We start from the raw sequence: 16947 nt of genomic DNA on the forward strand, positions 1-16947 counted from the left end.
CAGAGAGGAAATAATGAGTTCAGTGTTGAGATTTTTGTGGTTTAAGTGTCAGTTACTAAGGAGATGCTTGGAAAATTGCTCTGTGTGGATTTCTAATAGAAATAAAAAGATGAAGATGGAACCTGTCAAAAAATCCATAAGCAGAAAAAGCCACCTATACTTGTCCTTGGCTGCAACCTGAATGGAGTAGGAAGCACCAGAACACAGCAGTTCTGTTTCGTGCACTCACTAAAGCCAGGGAAAAGTGTTAATATTTTCATAGAAAACATTTCAAAAAAATCTCCCTTCTGCAACAGCTTTTGGATTCTCAGGGTTTTTCCTGGTTTGTGTTTTTTTCCCTTGCTCTCCTTCCATTTCACCTTTACTGGTGCAAGAGAAGAGAGTAGAAAGGTGGCAAGTGATCTAGCTAGCGAGCTACATAGGTAGGTATCTTGCAGTGACAGGGTAGTAAATATGACTTAAGTTAATCAGGCCTGTTGAACTGAAATTTAGTTTTCAGATTTCCTCCCAAAACCTCAGCACACACCAGACTCATGCTTCAGTCCCTGTGACTGACATGCCACGCTGAAGGATGTCACACATATGTGCACAGGCAGCCAGTGGTACAGTGGGACACTATTTGCTGCCCAGCCAAAAGAATGTGTTCCTGCTCCATTGCAAACACAGAACAGACTCGCTTCTAAACAGTCTGTTTATTCTTTTGAGTTGCATTTGTCACCTGTATATGCTGAAATGTAACTGAGTCTTATTTCCATTTACTTCTCCTTTATGCTGAGCATAGACAAAGCAGCAGTAGGTCCTTGAACAGTTCCTGATTTTCATTAACAGTTCTCAAATTTCTGTTCCTAAGTAACTATGTCTAGTTACTTAGGGTTTAGAGAACTGGCTCACTCTTTTCCTTTAATCGTTTAATGCAGTATTCTGATTGCATAAGGCAAGAAAGTAATAGAGCAGTTCTCTTCCTCTGTAAGACCTAAAATAGAACTACTATTTTAAGTCACCCCTCCTGGGTGCAAGGCTTTCTGTTTTTAAAAGCTGGTTCTTACTTTTAGATTCTCTTTAGAGTTCAGCATTAGATACCTTGCAAATCAAAATTGAAGTCACACAAGATTTTTTTTTCTTCTTCTTCTTCTTAATACTACAAATAGATGTTTTCTTGCATCAGCATTATCCTTTGCACTGTGAAGGGGCAATATGCACTAGAGGATGGCTATTTTAATTTCAGAATTTTGTTACTGAGGCAAATAGTGTAATAAAACCAACATTAAACTTTGATAAACTTGAGACAACTTTGAAGAACATTTCTTAACAGAAGACTTCCTAGTATATGTTTGGACTACCAATAAAATTTTGGCCATAAGCCTGCTTCCCTCCTTCTGCTCCCCTTCTTCCCCCCCCACTTTCTCCTAGTGCTGCAATATACAGAAGCAAAAAGAGGAAATCAGCTGATGACATTTTTTCAACTGAAGAACAATTTTTGCTTAGTATTCCCTGTAGTGTTCTTTGCGTAACATTCTCATTTCTTACTCCGTTTTTACGTGGTGGCAGAAAGAACTGGTTGCTGCAAGCCTTGGTGTGCCCACTCTTGCTTTCCTACAGAAAGTAAGAGCAACGTGGAGTCTGAGGACCCAATTGCACAGTTTTTTGCCAGGGCTCCAGGTAGTTCCCAGTGCCCAGGCTGAACCCTGTTGTACCCCACATTCACTTTTGTGACTACTGGATACACTGCCAAGGGCATAGGTAATGTCTTAAAACTGATTCTGTTGAGACTACTGTCTGAATATATCCTTAAGTTTTTTCTGCTTAACACAAATCTTTAAGAAGACAGGCACATAGCACAGTGACACTTCCACAGTGGCACCACTTCCATCAGCTTGTCTTAAGATATTTTGCAAGGCATATTTGAAAGAGGAATAGGCCTTTAAAAACTGCCAGACCACTATCCCAGAAGCTGTAGGGCTGCTGGCATATCAGCATTCAGTGGCCCTTCCTGATAGCTGACAATATTAGATGTTTTAGAAGACAATGAAAATCTCTTTGAAAAAAAATAGTTTATTTATTTTTCAGGGAAACTAATGGTGACTAAATCATTGGACCAAAACCACTAATCCAAAACTGACAAGTTATATTGCATGGACATATCAATGTCCAAATAATAAAAGTCTCCCTCTGCCTGTTATATAAAAAGACTTTATAAAGTCAGGAAACATTATAGACAAAAGGACTTTAAAAGTTCAGAGAAAAATCCTTGCTGAGCGAAATGCTGGTGAGATTACATTTTAAAAAATGGAGAAATATTCCAAAACTGATGAGCAGGAAATTTGGCTTATTTGGCAAACAACAAAAGAAAAATCCTATTTTGCTTATTGCACTTTTGTGTCCATAGTTTGATTCCAAGAAGGCTGAAAGTAGTTAAATTTACCTTTGTAGCAAAAAATGCCTACCATATTCAGGGACTTGAGGGTTCTTTATGGCATTATTGAACCTTAATTCTCTTCATGCTAAAAGATGCTATGGGCAGACAGAGTTGATGGGAAGGATCCAAAAGATAACCCCATTTCTACTAGTTTCTGTTCACTTGTGAATGATATCCAGCATGTCAGGCTCAGGTTACTGTTCCCAGCCTCTCTCTGCTATCTCCTTTTCCTTCTTTAATTCAGTTAATCTTTCTCTGTTCTTGCCATCTGTTTAGTTAGTCTGTCCTAAACTGTTTCTTTTGCAGCACTGCTGCAATCCTGCAACCAGCAAGATAACCAAGAGCACTGCCTTTGGCAGCTCAACACTAGTGTAAATTTGCCAGGTCTCAGAGTGGCTGATAAGGATTTTTGCTACATTTTTTCTTCGTCTAGCAGCAAGCTTGGAGGAAGCAGAATAAGAAAAGCACTCTGTTGCTATTTTGCTGTCCTACTCTCCCTCTCTTAGTAGAATTTTTTTGTTTTGTTCTGTCCTTAAGAAACTCGGAGTCAGTTTTAAGTAAGAGTAAAAAAATTATCTCTTTTCTGTTCTACCAAAGGGACAGTTAACACCATAAAAATTCAGGACAAGGGAGTAAAGGAATGTTCACAAGAACTTGCTGCAGATAAATGGCAAGGAAAAAAAGAAGGAGGGTTAACTCAATTTCCTTCTTTGCCCAGGTCTCCAAAAGTGTCTGAGTGATTATTAGTGGTACTGTTTGTTATCATGTCATAAAAGAGAAGATCAGGTTAACACCTGTGAATTGCTATGCCCAAGTGCTTCATTGAAAAGAACTCAGAGCAAATGTCCCTCCTCTGCTTCTGCCTTCTTAATTGACTGCCTGTTATTGCTGCAACCAGTGCACATGGCAGAATGCATGCTTCTGCCTCAATATTTAACTGATATTTGAAAAGGCAGTTAAATGCTCTGGCATCTTCATAAGAAAATTTCCCACCCTCAGATTGTCCATGATGAAGGGGACAGAAATTCTCAGCCACTAAATGGCATTTTATGGCAATGGAAAGTTGGCATTTATACCTGTTTCAAATATGTTCCCTTGAGTCTGTTTCCTTTTAGCGAACACTTCATTTTACTTACTTTTTCACTGAGTTCTGCTGATGACAAAACGAAGCAAGGAAGACTGACTGGAAAATTGGAATTCCTTTTCATTAAACTGCTTCTAGTTTCATAATTTGTTTCTGTATTCATGCGAATGCAATCCACGACCTTTCCACTGAAAACAAAGCACAAGTCTGTGACAAAGCCCCCAGAGAAGGCTCACAGTGGCTGCACTCCCCAGGAAAGGACGAGACTCCTCTGGAGAGCTTTCACTAACCAGACTGGGGTTGGAAACTTGGTTTTCCATGGCTGGGAGAAAGCCAAGGCCTTTCTCTTAGCTTGTCTTTCCTTCCTTCCATATATCATCTGGAGAAGATATTTTGCCAAATTTTGGTGAGCTGACATTTCAATGTTTGACTGCTGCAACAAAATGACATTTTCGGACAAAAAAAGAACTGTCAAAAGACTCTTAATGTTTTATAGTTGAGCGCCCAAAAAACGTTCTCTCTACAATTCGTTACTGTATCATCTTTTGAGAAAAGAGGCGGCCCTCTAAACTTTTCTCTCATCAGTTGCACTGAAAACAGCACTCCAGTCTTGATGCTTAAGAATCTTTTATGCCACAACTTTGATGACAACACAAATGTAGGAAAATAAATTGTCAGCACAACCTTTAAGAAAACTGAACTCTACAACAAGCCCAACTCATAAACAAAAATTAGACTCACTTTTTTCTGAATCCTTTTTTATTTATTTTTCTGCAGTAATACTTGCAGAATACTGGGGTTTCATATGCATAATTTAGCATGGAAAAAAATGCGAACAACTGAGCTGTAGGTGACATTGGGGCAGAGACAGTAAAATGAAATCTTATTGTAGTTGAACTGGCAATATGGCCTGTCCATCTCTGAGAGCAGAAAGTGTACCCTCCAGTGTACCGTGACATGCTTTAATCAGCATAAAATGGAACTGCCACTGAAAACATGGACCTCACCCTTGATGCAGTTTATCCTTCTCTTTTCCCACCTTCTCTTTTCTCTATGACCCCTTCCCACACAAAGAACAGGACAGCTTTAGCTGTTCTTCTCCCTTGATCTTCTTCATCACATGTGACAGGAAAAATGGATGGATCAGAACTGGCAATGAGTAAGTAGCTGGAGAGGGACAGAACAATATTTTTTATTGCAATGGTGATGTCAGTTTAAGCAGATTACAGCATTTGCTGCTACCTGGTAGTTTCTCCAGATAAGGTCACCAGGAGCCATGAATTTCCCTATAAAAGTTGGTTTGTGGGAAGATCTGTTTTTTATGCCAATTGCCCCTCTGTGTTTTCAGTACAACAGAAAGGAAGCATATTTGGACCATCCTGAGAACACCCATCTTTCTGAAACAGAGCAGATGGCCCTGAACTCTTTAATAGGTGCTTGGCACCCCCCAGGCTGGGCTGTATTATACCAAAGGTAACCTGTCTGGCACGTGCACCACAGAATGGGATGTGCAGCACAACACTGGATTTCACTCTCCCATCAGAATTCAGACAATCCACATACCTATTATTTCTTCAGCTATTGGGAGTGGGATTTACATGCTTAAATTCCTCATATTAAAAAACCAGACTGTTTTATTGACTAAACGGTATCGTTCCTCTAAAAAAACACACACAAGACATAAATAAATAGACATAAATAGACATAAATGCAGATCAACTGTTAAGTAATTTGCAGGAGTTTGAAATACTTATATTCATACCATGCTTGTAGACTTTTTTTCACTGGAATACATTTTGCACTCGTTAACAAAGATGCTATTCCATTTAAGTCAATTGGGGCTTCTCTGGTGTATCCTAGAACAGACCTGGAGCCAAGATGTGTATCTTACTCAGTTCATTAGACTCTCCAAAGCCGTAGATTAAATAAGCAAGTATGTCACTAAATCTGTTCAGCATTAAAATGATACAAAATGTATTTTTCCTCTTCCAACTAAATAGTTTTCTTCAAATTTGAACCAGATGGAAACACAGTGAGTTATCTGAGATGAGCTCATCTGGACTTCTGAGTGGAATGTCCGACATTTGGTCACACATCTTGAGATGTGAGTTAGGGTCTGAATGGGGAAATTTTTATCATCTTATGTTTACTCTTGTGGATAGGCTCATTAGGTTCAATGGGTAACAAGAAAAACACATGACACATGCACAGACGGAGTAAGACCATGCAGGACATGGTTCTGTATAAAATCTCTGAAATGTAGTTAGCATTCCAAAGAAAATTGTCCCTCAAAACTCCAGCAAACACAATAAATGAAAGCTCAGCATCAAAATCTGTTAAAAAATGTGGAGCAGTTCTTCTTTTTCTATGTCTTCCATTAAACCTGCTTTTGCTGTTTGTCTGGAAGATTAATATTTCAGGGGACACACTGAATTGTAAGTCTTCTATGGAACCAGACATACTGTTGGGTTTGGACTAATTAAAAAAAGCAGGAATCTACATTATTTCTTTTAATAGTTTAAAAAAAAAACAACTGTGAGGGAGTATATAAATGTAAAGCAGCAGATATTAAATCCCTGTGCTTTCAGGCTTAAAACCAAACAGTTCCAATGAGAACTCGCTCCCACATGGCAAGGCTACCAGGAAACTCCATGCTTCAGCTGTAGAGTCACTTTCTGTTGTCAGGTACACCAAGTGCTGCAGTCAAACAGCTCATGTTGAAGAAGTACCTGTCTTCTATTAGCCCAATCAGGCTGATCTGCCTCACTGAACTCAGGGGAGCTCTGCTGTTGCCTTCACCGAGGCAGGAATTTTACCTTTAGTCAAGAGCCTGAATATTAAATGCGTTGAGCTCCCGCATCCTCAGCAAAGAAAATGATACCCAGAAGTACCTCCTCTATATTATTATGCACATTCAATTTTTAGACAGTGTGACGGCTGCTTCAGGCTAATTTACCAGGCTTCCTGGTAAGATGAATTAGCATAGGTGGAACTCCTCACCGTGAGAATTAAGCTGCTTCTAATATTTAGACTGAACAGGTTTGGTTTTTTACACTCCATTGAACTGGGGCCAGCACACTTTTAATGTTCAACTGTCCTGACTCCCATGAGCAAGTTGGAAGAGTCTGTTCTGTGGCAATGAAGAAAATCTGTATATCTGAGAGAGATTTAGCAGCCATCTGCCTGAAAGTTTTTCCAAACTCTACAATAGATTTTTGGGGTTGTTTTTTATTTTTTAAACACTTTGTATCATAGCCCTAATCAGAATGGCCTGAATTTATTCCTCCTATGACTCCACTGCAGTTCAATAATTATTTTGTATTTAATTTTTCCCTCTTTTGGAAGGAAGATAGTGAAAAAAAATCTGCATTTAAACAAACTTCAGGCTCATAAGACAGCTTTCTATCCTAAACAATTCAGAGTTTTTATGGTTTGGGGGTTTTTTAATCAATATCAGATACACAAAATCTGATTTGTATTGGCTAAATTCCAATTTGTTTCTCTTGCCTGATGTTTCCTTCTGGCTAGCCCTGCATCTTCAATTGTGTATAGCCAAGAGGAATCACCAGCCATGGGGACATTAGGTGAATTTAAACTGAATAAATCTGGGCCCTGGTGCCTTCATTTTGTGACTTTCTTTTTTGATATCCCCAAAATGTTTGACAGAGACTTAAAAGTTTGTGGGCCAAGATTTAGATTATTACTTGAACAGCAAAAGATAAAACAAACTATTCTGAAATATAAATGAATTTGCACATGAACTCAAAGCTGAATTTATCCAGCAGAAATGTCTCGGTAGGACTTTACGGACACCAGGAAGAATGAAAAATAGCAGGATTAAAAAAAAATAAAATCATACTTACTGGAGCTGTGGACATTCTCAGGATAATTAGTTACATATGTTTTGGTTGTGCCCTAGGGTAAAATAAGTTCTGGGATGAGGTAATAAATAAATTAAATGTGGTTTTGGAAATAGTTATTCCTCACTGCCCAAAATGTCCACTGCGAAAAGAATTTGGATGCAGCCAACTTTGGAAATCTGAAAGGACCACAGACACAATTTTTATAAGGGCAACAGTACTGCAAAGAAGACACCACAAAAACTGAAGTCAGCACAATTTTGAATGCTGCTGATCGATGCACTGAGCTAATCCAATTGATACATTTTGGAAAGATTTGTTTGAATAAGATAGGTAATTTAAAAATTAGATTTATAATAATCTAGCCCCACTTAAAGTCATCAATTATTATAGCAGCAGCTGAAATACTAGCTACATATTTTGATCACATGTATGAATTTTATAAACACTGAATTGCTTTCCCCTGCCTCTACCCTTCTCTTCTTTTCTCCATTTTTGAGAGTGGAAAATGTAAATACAGCTTAGTATCCGTTTCATGTTGTATGTTAATTTACTACTGTTATTCAGTCTTGTTTGCAGTACTTCAAGAGCAAGCTTTTTTTAATTGTGTCCTGCCCGAGAACCTGCTTGACACAGCCAATCTGAGAAGACATATTTTAAGTCCTTGACTAATCACTAGGCTTGTACTTAGGGGTAGTTTCCATTTTCAGTGGAAAAGACAGATTTCAAGGTCTTGACAACATGTTATTGTTTTATTTGGTCTTGTAGAAGCAAGGAAAAAGTAAATTTGCCAGAGTCTCCCGAGGTTTTGGTAAATTGCAGAATTTCCTTCTCACAACATGTCTGATTAGCCTCACAACTTTTTCATCAACTTTCCAAAGGACTTCATAGAATTCTCACCATTTAAAATGTATTCTTGTGTTGGACAAAGAATATTAATACTTAGTCTACAGGATCAAACTCATTTCTACATGTCTTTGCTTCAGCTATCCGTTTTAGCTCTTCTCATTCCTCCTCCATTAGATACAGGATGATTCTGGCCTGGCAGGTCCATAAGAATAGCCTCCAAAGTAAGGACTCTCCCAGTGAGAAATAAGAATCAGCAAGTCCTGGATCTGGTGTATGTTTGCAGTGCCTATTTAGCATTTTATTAAATAAATGGACAAATCAAGGCCATCATCTTACCACTCCTGCCCTTTTGTGCCAGATTAAGCCTGAACCAGTTTACCTCAGCCCAGTCACAAGTAATGAAAAATGCTAGTTACTCCAACATCCAAAGGATTTTAGTCAGGGACTAGATTTTGGTATCTCTTTTAGTCAAGAGGTCCCCAGTCTTTGGATTCTTCCATCAGTAAATTTTAAGAACTTAGCAAAAAGATAAAAAGAAAAATTAATTTCCAATTCTGTCTTTGCTGTTCTCCTGCCTTTTCCATTTTGAATACAGGTGTAGGTTTTCTCAGGTGAGCAGTATCCCCATCAGGCATCCCCTCCTGAGGCAGTGACAGAGCAACTGAAACATAGCAGAGGAAACTGATAGCAAGGTATCCTAAAACTTAATTGATCTTGGGTTGAGGCATGTAAATAAAAAGACAAGGAGAAAACTGAACCCAGAACATGATTAAGATGTTTTGAAGGAGCTTTAGGGACTACCACCTGGAGAACTCAATATGCTTGAACATTGTGGTCTTCCAGCTGCCACAGAAAGGACATTTCAGGGGACCCACACAAATTCCAAAGTAGCCTGTGTCCTTACTATAGAAGCACTTTCACATCATATCAAAGATACATGCTAAATCTAAAAAAGCTGTATGAGCAACTGTATTTTCTCAACTGAATTTAGCAACACAATCTGTCTAAAGCCATTGAAAATTATCTTTTAATAGCAATCATTTTCTATGTTCTATCAGCATATTTCTGAAACACGTTCAAGGATGTCAGAGAAATATGAGGTATTGTGGGTAGAGGTAATCTGGACTCTGTGCACCAGTGGGTGTTCACAAACACACATTAACAACAACTGGGGAACAGAGTTAAGTGAGAGTTAAGCAATTTTCTACAGGATTGCATTTTACAATGGTAGGAGGGAAATAATTTTAATCACATAAGTAGAACAAGTATCATTCATTCACTTCTTTCCATAATGATGTGTCAATGTTCGTAGACCTTGTTCTAAAATCCTGTGTTCTGAGCAGCAGTAGTTTTTGTAACACAGCTGGTAGAACTTAAGGATCAGGATTCATAGATACTAGATAAAGGGCTATGCATTGTATCATAATATATTGAAAGTTAATAATCATCTTGATCTTATACAATAGCAAATGTAGGGCTGTAGCACAACTCATACTGATTTTTTTTTTTTTTGCAAGCTGAGAGCTGCTGCTGTAGTTGCACCACCAGACTGGCATTCGAGAGATGTAGGGATAGCCACATGCTTCCTGTGTGACTTCTTATAAATTGCTTAATCTCTGTTTCTTAACTCCTCATCCATGAAACAGAATTATTTCCTTGAACCACAGGAATGCTTATTAAAACACATGTATTAATGAGCAGGTACAGTGGCAATAAAAACTGTAAAATGGCAATTAGGAAAATGTCAGAGTGAAAGCTCTGTGTATGCATACTTGTAATTTATTCCTAACTTCAGCCCCCTCCACATTTTCTACAGATCTATGCTAATACGCCACTGGTAAACTTTTATTTTCTGTTTAATTCCCAAGAGAACATTGCAAAAATACCGTGTTTGTTTAGATAGTCTTTTATCAGAATAATGTTTTTACTATTTCTTTCAATGTGTTGTGGATACAAATACATGAAAAAATATATCAAAGTACAGGATCATCAAAGACTATTTACATAAGAAATGAAGTATCATATAAGGAAATAATCCCACAAAACTTTGTATCCTTCAACAATCTTTGCCAGTGATAAATGTATTGCTGAAAATATGATTTGTCCAATGTAAAATTCAGATATGTTAGAGATGAAACTGTCAGTCATTTAATAGGTAGGAAACATGTAAATAGATTATAGCAATGCCTACTTTAGGACCTTTCATTAAAAATGCACTGATTAAGTCTTGAGTATATTGGAACAACAGTTTTCATGACAGATAAGGAAAATAGAGAGGCGAAGAATGAGGAATGATGTAAGATTGCACAATTGCTCCACGTGGAGTGAATCTGCCCTAGCACTGAGGAACTGTTTGAGGAAGCTGGGAAATGGAGAAGGGTGTGGCTGGTGAAACCCTGTCTCTCAGAGCCATAACCACATGTTTAAAATAGCATTGGAAAAATACACTCTGGCCCATCTTTATTGTTTTTGAGTGCAGTAAACTTTCTACATGAGTCCTTTAAAACAAGCATGCACACACAAGGAAGAATAGGAGCCATCAATAGCATAAAGCCTGCCCTTAATTTCCACACTCCTCTCAGTTCTAGGTAAGAAGGAGCTCCCAAAGGCAAGACTCCATGTAGTTATTGTCTAACTGAAGTGTCCTCTGTAGTGATGCACAGTGACAGAAAATATTTATTATTGATTCCATAGAAAATGAAAGAACAGAGAACAGAGAAAAACATTATTTATAATAAAAAGATATGTGTGGGCTTACGCATCATGAGTATAACTAGGTCGCAGTCAGGAATAATATAGTATTCTGGCAAAATAAGTTTTCCACTTAAGATGATATTTCATTTAGGCAGGGCAAAAGATTTTTCAATCATAAATAACACAGAAAGCCATGCAACTAAAAGCAGCAACTTTACTAAAGATCTCTTTCTAACCAGTTACTTAAAGAGAGAGGAAGTAGATACGGAACTATTCCTAATCACAGCTACCATTTGATTTTGATAAAATGCTTCAGGAGACAGTAAAATGACAGAATGAAAACAAAAGAGATCATCAGGGTGATATATCTCAAATTAAGTCTAAAGGCCTTTATGTCACTTCATGTCAGCTCCTATTTCAAAATGGTTCAGAAGGCCCTTTTCAGAGGGCAGCAGTCCCACATGTAGGAGGCTGAGTAAGTTCTGAGTAGCCATGCAAGAAACTTCTTTTCTACTTACATAGCAGCTTTTTTTTAAAAAAAAAAAAAATTTGATTTAAACTGAGATGGAATACCAAGGCTTATACCCTGGCATGACACTGGGAGGTTTTCATTGTAAGGAGTCAGTGCAATTGTTTGGTCAGTTAGTAAGGCTAATGGAGTCCCAAATAAACAGGTACAAGACAGCATGTCAAACAACAAAAAATATTGTCATGCTTCATCTCAGTGTTGTAGATCTTCCTGTATTGAATACAGACTTTATGTATTTGTCAAGGTCACAGGATCACAGAATGGTCGAGGTTGGAAGGAATCTCCAGAGGTCATCTAGCCCAGCTCCTGTCCAGCACCATGTCCAGATGGCATTTGAGTATCTCCAAGGATCTAGACTCCACAACCTCAGGGCAAACTATGCCAGTGAAACAGTATTTCCGGACATTCAGAGGGTTTTATTCAGCTGTCTCTAGTCCTGTCAGTGGGCAGCACTGAGAAGAGCCTGGCATCATACTCTTTGCACCCTCCCGTCATATATTTATATACGCTGATAAGAACCCCATGTGCCTTGTCTTCAGGCTGAACAGTCCCAGCTCTCTCAGCCTTTCCTCATAGGATACATGCTCCAGTCCCTACAACAAATCCATAGTCTTTCAGTGGACTCTCTCCAGTAGCAGTTTCACAATAAACCTTCTCCTAATTGGTCAAGCTGAGAAAGAACTGTATATATTTCTTTCTTCCTGAGAAAGATGCATTGGCCAACATCAACCTTGTCTAAGAAAGAGTCACAATTTTGTTCACATAACATATCGACCTCTCTCAGTCTCCTGCCTTCCAGATTCATGCATTGTGGGATCATTTGCAGAGGAAAACTGAGTGTCCTGGGTACAGAGGAAAAAGAGGGGTGGGAGTTTTCTAGCACTGTTAAATTCCACACCACCCACGTCATGGCGGGGGAGCGTGGTTTCAGCAGAAAATGCCGAACCGCTGGAAGCTGGAAGTGGAGTCAGTCTTACCTCGGTGGTGGGGAAAGACAGACTGGTCCCTTGAACACACACAAGCAGTAACTGCTGCTGAAGCCATGGAAAGATGTGAGTGCTGCTGCTGCTGCTGCTGCTGCTGCCCCGGGGAAGGGAACCCCCTGCATTTGCCGCAGCCGGCAAAGGCACTGTTTCCTGGCAGCACGACTCCTGTCCAGACTAAGCAGCTTCCCAAGTACTGCAGGGCTCAGTTTTTTCAAGTAAATGGTTCTTATCTCAACTCAGAATCTCTGCTTTTAGAGTCCCCTCTCACCAGGAGAGGGTGGGGAGAAGAGAGTATCTTAAGTGGGGTGTAATTTTCCACTGGGTTTTTTAAACTAGCACACTGACATAATTTCAGAGCTGAATGGACTTCACTGTAATCAAATAAGCCTTTTTAAACTTTTAAATATTTTGGGAAACTTAGTTTGGCCGATTGACTTGCTTTCACCTGAGGCACTGGTATCCTGTGCAGTAGCGGGGTAGGTCCCAGTTTTGCTCTCCTGTGCAGGTTTGTGATGTGTGCCTACTGCAGCACGCCAGGCACATGCAGACAGGCACCTTCCCACCCTGCCCTTCCCACCGGCAGCATAAACCCCTGCAGTTCTGCGACTCACCGCTCAGGCTTCACAGGCACCGTAAGTGTGCAGATGTTTGAGATCTGCTCTGTTGTCAGATACCGCTGCCTTTGGCCTCTGGGGAAAGGGTAGCAGGTCAGATCCAGCCTCTTCCGCTGCCTGTCCTAGGCCATATGTCTACAATACCGGGAACAGTGCAGCATGGTCGAGGGGAGAGTTGAGCTAGTGGGGCCAGGTCTGGGCAGTTACTGCTTTGGATCCCCAAAGCAGTTCTGCATTTGCACGCTGTTGGGTTGAAGGTGTTAACACAGGTTTCAGTTGAAGATGTGAAAGACTGCAGTAAGATCCCTGGAAAAAAAATGTAAAATCTCCTTCACATGGGGTTTATGATGAAAAGTTAAAAATTACCTGTCAGGAATGTGCATGGATACCTGATCCTGCATCAGTGCTGGGCAGTTTGAGGTCCAAGTCTTTTCCACCCTGCCGTTTCTACAATGCCTAGCTAAGAGCTTCCTTTCTCCACTGGAAATCAATTCTTAGCCTGAAATACTCCAGACACACCTTCTTTATTGCAAGCCATACATAGGCCAGTTGAACCTGAATGAAACCACTTCCAGCACTATTGCTTCTAATTACTTCTGACTTCCCAGTGAGTAGCATCATGTCCCCAGGCTCATGGAATCCCAGCCCACTAACCCCACCTCGCTGATGTTGCATGAGCCTACCTACACTTTCCTTCTTATACAGAGAATCACCGTAAAGAGACCATTTCACCCCCATTGCACCTCTTTCACATTTGCCTTGATTTATTGATTACATACCAAAATTCAGGAAGGAAATACTTCATACCACTTTTCAATCTTCTCATCTCATCTTGTGAGTTTCTATGCATACTGATCTGTCATTACAGAAAACACAGTCTGTGTTGGGGAGCTCACAACTAATTCTAGCCTTGTAATCAGATATGAATATTGCAGAAGGGAGAGTCTACCAGATGCTTCGAAGACTGATTGCAAACAATTTTTTTGTTTAGAATGATCTGACTTTAGATTACTTAGAATTGTTGTTGATAAACAGTGAATGACTTTATGCTGCCAGTTACTTATTTAACTCTGTTCACAGTGAGATTTTTTAAAAAAGATCTAATGGGAATCATTACATTCTCTCACTGTAAAAGGATTTCTTCTTGTTCTTCTTGTTAGGTACTCTTACTGCCAGTTCAGGCATTCAGCTTTGAAAACCTTTTTGGTCTGATACTGCCAATTCTCAACCACTGTCACCCAAACTGTGTGGCAAAAAAGGCTGCCATTCACATCTTTAGAATGCTGCCTTTTTTATTAATTGACTGTAATATAACAGTTACTACTACAGTACTATTGCAGTAGTCCCAGTATGTATTATGATACTAACATTTCTTATATGCAAATACAAATAAATTAATATCACAGTCTAAAGGGGTTACAGCATCTCCCAATGATCCTCTGGTTAGGACCCAAATCCTGTGGCAATTACATCAGCATTCTCACACTCATTCCTGCTCTGCTGTCTTGGACCAGTCTTCAAACATCTGCATCCTTCAGTTTCATCATTTGTGAAATGACACCTTCGTAGACCTTTATATTGTTTGGGAAAAGCTTTGAAATACTGGGTGTAGAAGACTAGCAAACTCCAAAGTAAAGATCTTCATTTGTTTGACTGTGTCTTACCTAGGATCTATGTGAGCAGCTGGTCCAACTTTAAGGGGTCTGGTGACAGGGGAAGAAAAAATCCAGACTGTAGGCATGATAAAAGATTAGGAAAAAAAGATATCTACAACAGGCTTGACACCTGGTATTCACTGGGCTTCTGTTTAGCTGTCCCTGAGATCTGATAGACTCGTGCCCAGGGTAGCTGAACTCAGGGAGACCTGAGCCCATCCTGCTCATATTCCAACCTGGCCAGGTGTGGGCCAGCTGTGGTCTGCAAGCCAGGCAACCATGTCCAAGCTGAGATACCCTGTGTTAGCATGGGCTGGGGCTTTCAGGTAGGAGCCTGGCCATTTCAGTTAGATCAAAGGACTCTTGGGCTATCTACAGCAGCACAAATAAACCTAGAAATATTCATAGAATCATAGGATCATGGAATATTCTGAGTTGGAAGGGACCCACAAGGATCAATGAGTCCAGCTCTTAGCCCTGCACAGGACAGCCCCAAGAGTCACACCATGTGCCTGAGAGCACTGTCCAAATGCTTCTTGGAGTCTGTCAGGGTTGGTGCTGTGACCACTTCCCTGGGGAGCCTGTTCCAGTGCCCAACTACCCTCTGGGTGAAGAACCCTTTCCTGATATGTAACATAAGCCTCCCCTGACACAGTTTCAGCCCTTTCCCTTGGGTCCTGTCACTGGTCACCACAGAGAAGAGATCAGTGTCTGCTCCTACACTTCCCCTTGTGAGGAAGTTGTAACTGCAGTGAGGTCTCCCCTCAGTCTCCTCCAGGCTGAACAGACCAAGTGACCTCAGCCACTCCTCATATATTCAGGATATTCCCCATCTCCAGGCAGGTATGGTTATTGATAAAACAGTGTAATAAGTTTGCATCTCACAAATAGTAGGTCCCTATTTTTCTTTATTCACAAATTCCCTTCCCCACAGTCCTAGTTCTTTAGGAAAAGGAGCTGTAGGCTGCTGCATCAGAAGGGACTCATGGATTCTTAACAGAGAAGACAAAAATGCATTTTGCCTCCCTTTGGATGAGAGGTCAGACTCTTTGTTATTGGAGGGGAGGGCAAAAGGCAGACGTATGACAAAGACTGAGGGTAGAGCTCTCATTACTCATCCTGACATTGGAAGAGGCCCAAAGCTCAACAACTCTGCCTTCCTGCTCATCCCTGCCAAAGACCATGGTGACAAGCCAGGGAGCAAGACCTCCAACAGACTGAGGAAGCTGCAGAGCCTTTTTTGCTTGCCACCCTTGACAAGGCTCTGCTTTGCCTGTTCTGGCACCTGGCCCTGATTGAAGCCCTCTGCAAATAGTGCTGTCTCCAGTGCCCCCAGCTCTCACTGGAGTGTGGGCCCTGGAGTGCTGGCAGCCTTGGCTGTGGGAGTATAGGAGCTGCTGCTGTCCTTGTGGGCTAAACCTTTTGCTCTGACAGGACTTAAAGCCAGCTTGATCTGAGAAGGGCTTTAGAAAATCTGTGCAAGTAATTAGGGGATGAACTGCCTCCAAGGAAACTTTCTCCCTAACCCTTATTAGTAGTTAGAGGTTGGCCACAAAGCAAGTAGCTTTACATTCTCAGACTTACAGACACCATTATGATGGACGTCCCGACAGGAGCCAATTCAAAACAGATACACGGTGCTTTGTTTGGTAATGTGGGTGTGCTGGTTTGTGTGAGGTACCAGCACTGCAACTCTGTATGGGATTGACATGGCTTTGTCTTTTCTAAGCACTGGTCTTTAACAGATTAAAAAAGAATTTTTTTTTTAATCTGAAGCCAAAATTTTGACAAGACTTCAAAATGCCCTGAAACCAAATCCAGACAATCTACAAACATTTGAAAATTGAATCTGTTATGAAAAATAATTTATTTTTAGGGGATTTAAACGTATTGTTATTGACATTTCATGCAATAGTGTAGCAATTCTGTCTGAAAGGATGTGTAATGTACAATGCTGACAATGTTCTATGAGCTGATTCTCAGGTTTTATTTTATAAGTGGACAGCTGTGTCTAAGTCAAGGCAGAAACCCTTTACTTTCTGGATTGGGAGGTCTTCTGTTTGTACTGTGACATTTTTAACAGAATATTTCAGCAGAATTTCCATTCCACAGGAAGTTTCAAACTGTTTTTATTCTGAAGGAGAGAAATTTGAAAAGTGACAATATTTTCCATGACAGGGAAATCCCAGCTTTTAACTCAGTTCTGTCCCAAAGCAAGGAACTGTGTGGGTGACTCCTTCATCTCACTCCTAGCCCCAGT

At 40.2% G+C, this 16947-nt stretch overlaps 1 long non-coding RNA gene across 13 annotated transcripts in view; it reads right to left on the reverse strand.

Annotated features, from left to right (window-relative positions):
• Nucleotides 1-16947, reverse strand: part of LOC121676471 — a 76178-nt gene that overhangs the window by 18805 nt on the left and 40426 nt on the right. For 10 of the 13 annotated variants that reach the window (XR_006020481.1, XR_006020478.1, XR_006020483.1 and 7 more), the window contains one exon: nt 13030-13338. The exons of 2 other annotated variants lie outside the window; for them this stretch is intronic. This is a non-coding gene — a long non-coding RNA (uncharacterized LOC121676471). Of the gene's footprint in view, nt 1-3552; nt 3689-13029; nt 13339-16947 lie in introns of all 13 variants that reach the window. One more of the 13 variants, XR_006020475.1, reaches the window with a different exon arrangement.

The sequence above is a fragment of the Corvus kubaryi genome, unplaced genomic scaffold (genome assembly GCF_017639235.1).
Source record: "Corvus kubaryi isolate FWS band 111438036 unplaced genomic scaffold, C.kubaryi_AGA036_p1.0 split1-131, whole genome shotgun sequence".
Lineage (NCBI taxonomy): Eukaryota > Metazoa > Chordata > Aves > Passeriformes > Corvidae > Corvus > Corvus kubaryi.